Genomic DNA, 12909 nt, shown 5'->3' on the forward strand with positions numbered 1-12909 from the left:
AATCGCGTTTTGGAAAAGGCCCGGAGCCTGTGAAGCAAGGCGAGTGCCTGTGAAGCTATCGCATTTTGGAAAAGGCCCGGAGCCTGTGAAGCAAGGCGAGTGCCTGTGAAGCTATCGCGTTTTGGAAAAGGCCCGGAGCCTGTGAAGCAAGGCGAGTGCCTGTGAAGCTTTTGTGTTTTGGAAAAGGCCCGGAGCCTGTGAAGCAAGGCGAGTGCCTGTGAAGCTATCGCGTTTTGGAAAAGGCCCGGAGCCTGTGAAGAAGGCCAACGCCTGTGAAGCTCGCCGCCCGTGACACTCTCACGTAATAATGATTTGGGGCTGTACACGCCCCGGAGTCTCAGGAGCGCCGGCCTCAGGCCCTGGGGCTCCCTCCCACGCCCAGTGGCAGCACTTAGCTCCGCGCTGGTGAGAAGACGTCGAAGACTAGACTAGGTGCCGGACGCGGCTTTTCATTTGCTTTCCGCAGTTGGCTTGTTCCTCTTTGTTTGGGATTTTATTGAAGTTGCTGCCGTCTTTGGCTTGCGGTTCTTTGGCTTTTCGCTCTCCTGCCTCGGTTTCTCTTGTGCAACGCCTCACGAGGGCGAGAGCCGAGTTCCCTCGCGAGTGTTCCTATCCTAGTCACTCAAAGAGTTCGCGACTTGGGCCCCTTACAGGAGCACCCGTCCAGTCCGTGCCCCACGATCACCGCGACACAAACAAAGGTCCTGGGTCGGTCGCCCCCCCATGGCCGAGGCCGGGAACTATCCACGCTTGGGCACATAGCCGGAAGGTATGGTAACGAAAGCAAAACGATGATTAACAAGCAATAACCCAAACACGCCCCCGCGGGGCTCCACACTATTGTCTTTGTTACGCAGGAAAAAGGGAAAAGGAAGAACAAATCCGGCGTGGCTCGCCTCACACCGGTCCGCAGGGAAGGCCCGAGCTGCCTCCGGAGCTCAGGCGGACTCCTTCTCGCGCTTCACCAGGGCGCGGCGGTGGGCGGACACGTCGCCACCCCCCAAGCAGACACGACGACGTGGAGGCTGATCGCGGCCACCGCTAGAGGAGTCGCTGCCTGAAGAAGAACCGGAGAAGCTTGGGGAACCCCGAACGCCGCCAGCCGTGCGAGCGCTGCTCCCTCCATCATCACCGGAGCTGGGTTCCCAGCCGCGGTCGTCACCCTCGGGGGAAACACCCTGCGCGACGACCATCTTCCCCAAACACCCTCACGTAGAGGGTGACATCGCCGTCGAACTTGAAGTGCAGGGTACACCGACGGCTCAGGCCACGCGCGCGGGCAAACATCTGCCAACTGCGGGCCAGGGACAGGCTCCCGGCTGCGGAGACCACCAGAGAGACCCATGTGGCCCGGCTGCAGCAGCCGTCGGCCTGGAGCCAGAGGCCGCCCGGGGCGCTGGTCGGGAGCTTGCCGAGGAGGAAGCGAGGAAGCGGAAGCCGGGTGCTAGCCGGCTCCGCCGACCACACGATGAACTCTGGCAGCACTTCAGCAGCACGAACGCGCAGCCTGGGGGGACGCGCAGCCGGAGCGCGCCCCCGGCTGCAGCAATCCGCCCGTCGCCGTGCTAAAGATCGCCTCCACGGCCGTGGGGAGCCACCATGGTGGCCACAGGATGCTTGCGAGGGCGCCCTCGGCCGCGCTTGGGTGGGGGAGAGGCGGGCTCAACCCGGCAAGCCTTCCCCTTCTCGGCGGTTGAGAACCTCCTCAACGGGGCCATGAAGAAAAAGGAGAAGCAAGGGGGGATGAACTGGAAGGGCGCGAGCTGGTCCGTACTTATGGCTGGCGATGGCCAACCAACGGCCCCCACGATCGCAGGTAATTGTGACCCGCTTTGCATGCAGGGACTTGTCCAATCCGTGCAGTTGCCAAGGCGCCGTGGGGAAGTGGAGACGCCCACGTCCAATAAACCGCCACGCGGCGCCCAAGGCCGCAGGCTGTTAGGGCCCGCGGCGCTTTGCTCTTACCCTTCCGCCTCCCTGCACGGCCAAGTCCCGACGCGCCTTGGGCCCGGGGGCTACTGTCGGCGTTCTGGGAATGGGGGTCCCCAGACTTTCCTGCATGTGGCCTGCGGCGTGGCTCAAATGGGGGCCCAGCACGACCCATCTTCACCAACACAAACTCAAGACCCTCGCGAGGGGCCAAGCCTCGCAGGGCGGACGACACGGAGCTTCCTCAGGCACGGCCTCGTCAGGCTGGCTCACGAGGAGGTGGAGAGATCAAGGCGGGGTACCTCGCGAGGTGCCCGTGACGCAAGCCATGACGACTCAGGGTGCCAGGCGGGTGCCAGCCCGCGCAGCGTCCTACTTTCCTCTTTGGTGCAAAGGGGGCAAGCGCAGCCGCGGAGTACCGAGGCATCAGGCAAAGGTTGCCATTTCGGTGCAACGAGACCAAGACCAGGAGGACCACGAGACGGAGGTCACCATGGAGCCCAAGACAGCGTCATCACCAGAGCTTTGCGCAGGCGAATACTACTTTTGTCAGGATAGTTGATACTTGCTGTCCCCTTTCAAATTAGCCCGCGATTGTTGGCTCCCTTCCCGCTCAATATTTGGGGAGAGGACCAGGGCCACTATAAATAGGACTGGCCACCCACGTAGCAAGGGGTTCGGCTCAGTCTCCTCCAAGGGCTCGATGAGTAGAGAGGTGGTAAGCAGAGAGAGAGAGTGAGATAGAGAAAGGTGGCAGAACTCCTCCCAGCCAAGAACAGACCCTCGCGAGGCTGTTCTTCCTTGTACTGTTCATCATGATCAGCCCAAGAGGCAATCCACCACACCACACACTAGAGTAGGGTATTACACCACAACGGTGGCCTGAACCAGTATAAACCCTGTGTCCCTTGTGTTGTTCTTTTCATAGCTTTGATCCTAGCGTGGCGGAGGGGTGCAGGAAGGTAGGAGGCGAAATCTCCGCGCGCACCCCAGTGTTCGAACCTCAAGGGTCTGTCGGAACCCGAAATCCGACACATAATCTCATAGTCATAGAACATGTATAAGTTATGAAGAAAGCAATAGCAACAAACTAAACGATCAAGTGCTAAGCTAACGGAATGTGTCAAGTCAATCACATCATTCTCCTAATGATGTGACCCCGTTAATCAAATGACAACTCATGTCTATGGCTAGGAAACTTAACCATCTTTGATTCAACGAGCTAGTCAAGTAGAGGCATACTAGTGACATACTGTTTGTATATGTATTCACACATGTATTATGTTTCCAGTTAATACAATTCTAGCATGAATAATAAACATTTACCATGATATAAGGAAATAAATAATAACTTTATTATTGCCTCTAGGGCATATTTCCTTCAGTCTCCCACTTGCACTAGAGTCAATAATTTAGTTCACATCGCCATGTGATTTAATACCAATAGTTCACATCACCATGTGATTAACACCCATAGTTCACATCGACATGTGACCAACACCCAAAGGGTTTACTAGATTCAATAATCTAGTTCACATCGCTATGTGATTAACACCCAAAGAGTACTAAGGTGTGATCATGTTTTGCTTGTGAGAGAAGTTTAGTCAACGTGTCTGCCACATTCAGATCCGTAAGTATTTTGCAAATTTCTATGTCAACAATGCTCTGCACGGAGCTACTCTAGCTAATTGCTCCCACTTTCAATATGTATCCAGATTGAGATTTAGAGTCATCTGGATTAGTGTCAAAATTTGCATCGACATAACCCTTTACGACGAACCTTTTTGTCACCTCCATAATCGAGAAACATATCTTTATTCCACTAAGGATAATTTTGACCACTGTCCAGTGATCTACTCCTAGATCACTATTGTACTCCCTTGCCAAAAATAGTGTAGGGTATACAATAGATCTGGTACACAGTATGGCATATTTTATAGAACCTATGGCCAAGGCATAGGGAATGACTTTCATTCTCTTTCTATCTTCTGCCGTGGTCGGGCTTTGAGTCTTACTCAGTTTCACACCTTGTAACACATGCAAGAACTCTTTCTTTGACTGTTCCATTTTGAACTACTTCAAAATCTTGTCAAGGTATGTACTCATTGAAAAACTTATCAAGCGTCTTGATCTATCTCTATAGATCTTGATGCTCAATATGTAAGAAGCTTCATCGAGGTCTTTCTTTGAAAAACTCCTTTCAAACACTCCTTTATGCTTTGCAGAATAATTCTACATTATCTCCGATCAACAATATGTCATTCACATATACTTATCAGAAATGATGTAGTGCTCCCACTCACTTTCTTGTAAATATAGGCTTCACCGCAAGTCTGTATTAAACTATATGCTTTGATCAACTTATCAAAGCGTGTATTCCAACTCCGAGATGCTTGCACCAGTCCATAGATGAATCGCTGGAGCTTGCATATTTTGTTAGCACCTTTAGGATTGACAAAACCTTCTGGTTGCATCATATACAACTCTTCTTTAATAAATCCATTAAGGAATGCAGTTTTGTTTATCCATTTGCCATATTTCATAAAATGCGGCAATTGCTAACATGATTCGGACAGACTTAAGCATAGATACGAGTGAGAAACTCTCATCGTAGTCAACACCTTGAACTTGTCGAAAACCTTTTTTGCGACAATTCTAGCTTTGTAGATAGTAACACTATTATCAGCGTCCGTCTTCCACTTGAAGATCCATTTAATCTCAATGCCTCGCCGATCAATGGGCAAGTCAATCAAAGTCCATACTTTGTTCTCATAGATGGATCTCATCTTAGATTTCATGGCCTCAAGCCATTTCGCGGAATCTGGGCTCATCATCGCTTCCTCATAGTTCGTAGGCTCGTCATGGTCAAGTAACATGACCTCCAGAACAGGATTACCATACCACTCTGGTGCGGATCTCACTCTGGTTTACCTACGAGGTTCGGTAGTAACTTGATCTGAAGTTACATGATCATCATCATTAGCTTCCTCACTAATTGGTGTAGTAGTCACAGGAACAGATTTCTATGATGAACTACTTTCCAATAAGGGAGTAGGTATAGTTACCTCATCAAGTTCTACTTTCCTCCCACTCACTTCTTTCGAGAGAAACTCCTTCTCTAGAAAGGATCCATTCTCATCAATGAATAACTTGCCTTTGGATCTGTGATAGAAGGTGTACCCAACATTTTCTTTTGGGTATCCTATGAAGACGCACTTCTCCGATTTGGGTTTGAGCTTATCAGGTTGAAACTTTTCCACATAAGCATTGCAACCTCAAACTTTAAGAAACGACAACTTTGGTTTCTTGCCAAACCACTGTTCATACGGTGTCGCCTCAACGGATTTAGATGGCACCCTTTTTAACGTGAATGCAGCTGTCTCTAATGCATAACCCCAAAACTATAGTGATTAATCGGTAAGAAACATCATATATTGCACTATATCCAATAATAGTACGTTTATGATGTTCGGACACACCATTATGCTGTGGTGTTCTAGGTGGCATGATTTTGTGAAAATATTCCACATTGTTTTAATTGAAGACCAAACTCGTAACTCAAATATTTTACTTCTACGATCATATCGTAGAAACTTTTATTTTTGTTACGATTCCACTTCACTCTAAAATTCTTTGAACTTTTCAAATGTTTCAGACTTGTGTTTCATTAAGTAGATATACTCATATCTACTCAAATCATCCGTGAAGATCAGAAAATAATGATACCAGCCGCTAGCCTCAATATTCATCAGACCACATACATCAGTATGTATGATTTCCAACAAATCTGTTGCTCGCTCCATTGTTTCGGAGAATGGAGTCTTAGTCATCTTGCCCATGAGGCATGGTTCGCAAGCATCAACTGATTCATAATCAAGTGATTCCAAAAGCCCATCAGCATGGATTTTCTTCATGCGCTTTACACCAATATGACCTAAACGGCAGTGCCACAAATAAGTTGCACTATCATTATTAACGTTGCATCTTTCGGCTTCAATGTTATGAAAATGTGTATCACCACGATCGAGATCCAACAAACCATTTTCATTGGGTGTATGACCATAGAAGGTTTTATTCATGTAAGCAAAACAACAATTATTCTCTAACTTACATGAATAACTGTATTGCAACAAACATGATCCAATCATATTTATGCTCAACACAAACACCAAATAACATTTATTTAGGTTCAACACTAATCCTGAAAGTATAGGGAGTGTACGATGATGATCATATCAATCTTGGAACCACTTCCAACACACATCGTCACTTCACCCTTAACTAGTCTCTGTTCATTCTGCAACTCCCGTTTCGAGTTACTACTCTTAGAAACTGAACCAGTATCAAATACCAAGGGGTTGCTATGAACACTATTAAATACACATCAATAATCTGTATATAAAATATACCTTTGTTCACTTTGCCATCCTTCTTATCCGCCAAATACTTGGGGCAGTTTCGCTTCCAGTGACCAGTCCCTTTGCAGTAGAAGCACTTAGTCTCAGTCTTAGGACCAGACTTGGGCTTCTTCACTTGAGCAGCAACTTGCTTGTCGTTCTTCTTAAAGTTCCCTTTCTTTCCCTTTGCCCTTTTCTTGAAACTAGTGGTCTTGTTAATCATCAACACTTGATGCTCTTTCTTGATTTCTATCTTCATCGATTTCATCATCATGAAAAGCTCGGGAATCGTTTTCATCATCCCTTGCATACTATAGGTCATCACGAAGTTCTACTAACTTGGTGACGGTGACTAGAGAATTCTGTCAATCACTATTTTATCTAGAAGATTAACTCCCACTTGATTCAAGCGATTGTAGCACCCAGACAATCTGAACACATGCTCACTGCTTGAGCTATTCTCCTCCATCTTTTAGCTATAGAATTTGTTGGAGACTTCATATTTCTCAACTCAGGTATTTGCTTGAAATATTAACTTCAACTCCTGGAACATCCATATGATCCATGACGTTCAAAACGTCTTTGAAGTCCCGATTCTAAGCTGTTAAGCATGGTGCACTAAACTATCAAGTAGTCATCATATTGAGCTAGCCAAACGTTCATGACGTCTGCATCTGCTCCTGCAATAGGTCTGTCACCTAGCGGTGCATTAAGGACATAATTCTTCTGTGCAGCAATGAGGATAAACCTCGGATCACGGATCCAATCCGCATCATTGCTACTAACATCTTTCAACTTAGTTTTCTCTAGGAACATATCAAAAATAAAATAGGGGAGCTAAACGCGAGCTATTGATCTACAACATAGATATGCTAATACTACCAGGACTAAGTTCATGATAAATTTAAGTTCAATTAATCATATTACTTAAGAACTCCCACTTAGAAAGACATCCCTCTAATCTTCTAAGTGATCACGTGATCCAAATCAACTAAACCATAACCGATCATCACGTGAAATGGAGTAGTTTTCAATGGTGAACATCACTATGTTGATCATATCTACTCTATGATTCACACTCGACCTTTCGGTCTCAGTGTTCCGAGGCCATATCTGCATATGCTAGGCTCGCCAAGTTTAACCTGAGTATTCTGCGTGTGCAAAAACTGGCTTGCACCCATTGTAGATGGACGTAGAGCTTATCACACCCGATCATCACGTGGTGCCTGGGCACGATGAACTTTGGCAACGGTGCATACTCAGAGAGAACACTTTTATCTTGAAATTTAGTGAGAGATCATCTTATAGTGCTACCGTCAATCAAAGCAAGATAATATGCATAAAAGATAAACATCACATGCAATCAAAATATGTGACATGATATGGCCATCATCATCTTGTGCCTTTGATCTCCATCTCCCAAACATCGTCATGATTTCCATCGTCACCGGCATGACACCATGATCTCCATCATCTTGATCTATATCAATGTGTCGTCACATGGTCGTCTCGCCAACTATTGCTATCGCGTAGAGATAATTGTAAAGCAATTATTTGGCGCTTGCATCTTATGCAATAAAGAGACAACCATAAGGCTTCTGCCAGTTGCCGATAACTTCAACAAAACATGATCATCTTATACAACAACTTATATTTCATCACGTCTTGACCATATCACATCACAACATGCCCTGCAAAAACAAGTTAGACGTCCTCTACTTTGTTGTTGCAAGTTTTACGTGGCTGCTACGGGCTTAGCAACAACCGTTATTACCTACGCATAAAAACCACAACGATAGTTTGTCAAGTTGGTGTTGTTTTAACCTTCTCAAGGACCGGGCGTAGCCACACTCGGTTCAACTAAAGTTGGAGAAACTGACACCCGCTAGAAACCTGTGTGCATAGCACGGCGGTAAAACCAGTCTCGCGTAAGCGTACGCGTAATGTCGGTCCGGGCCGCTTCATCCAACAATACCGCCGAACCAAAGTGTGACATGCTGGTAAGCAGTATGACTTATATCGCCCACAACTCACTTGTGTTCTACTCGTGCATATTACATCAACGCATAAAACCTGGCTCGAATGCCACTATTAGGGAACGTAGTAATTTCAAAATTTTCCTACGCACACGCAAGATCATGGTGATGCATAGCAATGAGAGGGGAGAGTGTTGTCCACGTACCCTCGTAGACCGAAAGCGGAAGCGTTAGCACAACACGGTTGATGTAGTCGTACGTCTTCACGATCCGACCGATCAAGTACCAAACGCACGACACCTCCGAGTTCTGCACACGTTCAACTTGATGACGTCCCTCGAACTCCGATCCAGGCGAACTTTGAGGGAGAGTTCCGTCAGCACGAGGGTGTGGTGACGATGATGATGTTCTACCGATGGAGGGCTTCACCTAAACACCGCTACGATATGATCGAGGTGGATTATGGTGGAGGGGGGCACTGCACATGGCTAAGAGATCAAGAGATCAATTGCTGTGTCTTTGGGGTGCCCCCTGCCCCCGTATATAAAGGAGTGGAGGAGGGGGAGGGCTGGCCCTCTCTATGGCGCGCCCTAGGGGAGTCCTACTCCCACCGGGAGTAGGATTCCCCCTTTCCTAGTAGAACTAGGAGCCCCTCCAAGTAGTAGGAGTAGGAGGGAAGGAAAGGGAAGGGAAAAGGAGAAGGAAGGAAGGGGGCGCCCCCCTCCCTAGTCCAATTTGGACCAGCCCATAGGGAGGGGTGCGGCAACCCTTTGAGGCCTTTCTCTCCTTTCCCGTATGGCCATTAAGGCCCAATACGAATTCCTGTAACTCCCCGGTACTCCCGAAAATACCCAAATCACTCGAAACCTTTCCGATGTCTGAATATTGTCGTCCAATATATCGATCTTTACGTCTCGACCATTTCGAGACTCCTCGTCATGTCCCCGATCTCATCCGGGACTCCGAACTCCTTCGGTACATCAAAACACATAAACTCATAATATAACTGTCATCGAATTTTAAGCGTGCGGACCCTACGGGTTCGAGAACTATGTAGACATGACCGAGACACGTCTCCGGTCAATAACCAATAGTGGAACCTGGATGCTCATATTGGCTCCTACATATTCTATGAAGATCTTTATCGGTCAAACCGCATAACAACATACGTTGTTCCCTTTGTCATCGGTATGTTACTTGCCTAAGATTCGATTGTCGATATCTCAATACCTAGTTCAATCTCGTTACAGGCAAGTCTCTTTACTTGTTCCGTAATACATCATTCTGCAACTAACTCATTAGTTGCAATGCTTGCAAGGCTTAAGTGATGTGCATTACCAAGAGGGCCCAGAGATACCTCTCCGACTATCGGAGTGACAAATCCGAATCTCGAAATACGCCAACCCAACAAATACCTTTGGAGACACCTGTAGAGCACCTTTATAATCACCCAGTTACGTTGTGACATTTGGTAGCACACAAAGTGTTCCTCTGGTAAACGGGAGTTGCATAATCTCATAGTCATAGGAACATGTATAAGTTATGAATGAAGCAATAGCAACAAACTAAACGATCAAGTGCTAAGCTAACGGAATGGGTCAAGTCAATCACATCATTCTCCTAATGATGTGACCCCATTCATCAAATGACAACTCATGTCTATGGCTAGGAAACTTAAACATCTTTGATTCAACGAGCTAGTCAAGTAGAGGCATACTAGTGACATACTGTTTGTCTATGTATTCACACATGTATTATGTTTCCGGCTAATACAATTCTAGCATGAATAATAAACATTTATCATGATATAAGGAAATAAATCATAACTTTATTATTGCCTCTAGGGCATATTTCCTTCAGCTCGGAGCAAAGCCCGGATCTGCACCAAACCTCGACCAGCTTCTGACTGTGAAGGTTGAATTGACTCCTCTATTCGGGCCGCAGCTGCGAGATTCTGGATCGGAGTTCGGTATACCTGAGTCGGAGGCGGAAAAAGTTGGCGTCGACTGGACTCGGGGATACGCTGCCGAGCACGCTCGTCGAGTGCACGCTGGAGGTTCTCCAGTCGAGTGCGCTCGGCCAAGTTGGCCAGGCGCGCCTCCTCCAAGGCCTGGGCCTTAGGGGTTTCTCCAATGATAGGAGTGTGGAGCGCATCCATGTTCCGGCGGCGAAGTTCTTCCCTCCGCTGCGAAGAGAGGGGTTCGGGGCGGTACTCTTCGTGAACACGCAAAGGAATCGCCGCCCCCATCGCCTCCGTCTTCACGGGTGAAGCCGGGAGGACTGCATGGTCCATTGGCCATTAAAATTTCCGCCGCAGGGTCGCTGCTGTTGCACTCGGATGCAGTCTCTATGGAGCCAGTCGACAGATCGAACAGGCCGTAGAGAGTTTCGTCGGGCTTGATTGCCGCGACTTGGGGGGTGACCGACTGGCGAGCCACCACATGCCTCACCCACCGCTGAAGCCACAATCGACCGAAACGTTTACTCCGACGGGCTACAAGGAGGAAGGTCAGCACAGGAGCCGACTGATACTGAGTCGACGGCTGCCGTAGGAGGATGTCACGGACGCACGCGCGAAAGTGTGTTGCCCCGCGGACGGGGAGCGCCTCGACGTCAAGTGGCGCTTCTTGGAGCCAAGCGGAGTTGTCGGCGACTAATACGAGCGCGCCGAGACGGATCTCGCGGCCCTCGGCCAAACCTCCACCTGAAACCATGTTGATGGGGATTGGAAAAATCGCAACTTCTCCAACAAGTCGCTAAGACACCTGCCTCAAGGTGGGCGCCAACTGTCGTGGTTCTAAGTCTGACAGTAGAATGGGGGGTAGGAGAGTAGAGGCAAGATCCTAGCTATGGAGGAGTTGTACACGGAAGTTTTACGAGTTCATGCCCTTCTCGGAGGAAGTAACAGCCCTATGTCTCGGTGCCCGGAGGCGGTCGACTGGATTATATGCGTGTGAGTTACAGGGGGTGCGAACCCTTGTCCCAGAGGAGGGCGTGGCTTATATAGAGTGCGCCAGGACCCCAGCTCCCCTCCGTTACACAGGGTTCAATGTTCATAAAGAGAGAGCGTTACAGGTAACGTCTGTAATAAAGTGCTACGAATGATCGTTAAATATACGAGTAAATGCCCGACCATTGCTGTGCAGAATGGCTTTAGATCTTCTTGTACGTCGAGTTGTCTTTTACATGGTCGAGTGATTGAATAGTCGAGTGACTCAAAGAAGAAGTAGACTCCGAATGGATGGTAGGTCGAGTAGATTGCGCTCGACGCCTTTATTGGGTCCACCTTGTTTACTCTCGAACTTCTTTGCTTCTAGGGCAAGGACCTTAGGTAGGACGTATAGGTCAGGCCTATTACCCTACTCCAGGTCTATGTCCTCATCAGTGCCTTCCTTGATGGTGTCACTGATGCTACTCAGGAAGTAAGTCTTGTCGTCCGACGGCACGATCCCAGCTTCGGCGAGGATGGTGGTGAGGTTGTGACGGGCCTTGAGCCCGAGCGCCGCCGTGAAGTAGCCGTGCTGGCCCAGGCCGGAGCAGGTGCCGTGCTTCTCCCACTCGTGGGTCCAGAACTCGATGCTCTTCCCGCCCTTGCACGCCAACGTCGGCCAGTTGGCGTCCAGCTCCTTCACCAGGTCCTTGATCTCCCACAGCTGCAGGGGCTCGCTGTTGCAGAACTCCGGCCAGCACTTCTTCTTCCCCTTGGTCACCATCTCGATGACGCCGTTGAGCTCGCCTTGGGTCTTGCACTTGGCGTAGTTGGGCCAGAGCCCGTGGATGCTGAAGTCCGTCGCCGGCTTGCCAGCATCCGGGAAGCAGCACCCCTTCTTCGTGTCACAGAACGACCCCGGCCACTTGAAACAAATTTCGCACGTCCAAAAACAAGATGACCATCGTTAGATTCATCGCTTTTTTTGGAAGGAATCGCACAAATTTTAACATTGCAACGCATACCAACATCTGAACAAGATGCAATCTACAGATTGGAAATTGCTCATCGATTAGTATAGCATTATTGATACTCACTTGCTGAACAAGGTAGAAGAAATCGAATTATTCCGCCGAGGAGACAGCCGCGAGAGAAAGCAGGAGCAGAGCCGAGAGCGCAACAGTGTTAGACTAAGTATATAGCATATATATGTGTTGTAACCTAACTTGTGTTTGTACGGTTCCCTCTTATAAATATATGATAGCCGTACCCACCAAGGGTATCGAGCATTGTTCCAAACCCTAGTTTGTTTAACATGGTATCAGACGACGTGTTCGATCCGGGCCGTGCTTCCGCTTCCTCTATTGCCGCCGCGTCGGCCTCCGCCGCCGTGCCGCCTCCTTCAACCCTAGCGATGGACTCGCCGTTCATGGCTTCTGCACTGCACGCCTGGGCCCGGCCAAGTGCTTCATGCCCGCCCGCGCCTCAATCGCCAGCGCCCGCGATCGCGCGCGATGCGCCCCTGCATCCCGATCGCCAGCGCTCCGTCTCCTTCAATCGCGTGCAGATGACGCGTGATCCATCCATTGGAGTCTTACGGCGGGACTTATACGTATTCTGCGCCGCTGCCTTTTGATGGAACCCATCTGCGTGCTGCGCCGCCGGGCTCCGGTCCACC

General features: G+C 48.8%; 1 pseudogene; it reads right to left on the reverse strand.

Annotated features, from left to right (window-relative positions):
* LOC123191572 (ribonuclease 1-like) overlaps positions 1-12662 on the reverse strand; it is a 73229-nt pseudogene extending 60567 nt beyond the window's left edge.
* Between the last annotated feature and the right edge of the window lie 247 nt (positions 12663-12909).

This window comes from Triticum aestivum, chromosome 2A, assembly GCF_018294505.1.
Source record: "Triticum aestivum cultivar Chinese Spring chromosome 2A, IWGSC CS RefSeq v2.1, whole genome shotgun sequence".
NCBI classification, from domain to species: domain Eukaryota; kingdom Viridiplantae; phylum Streptophyta; class Magnoliopsida; order Poales; family Poaceae; genus Triticum; species Triticum aestivum.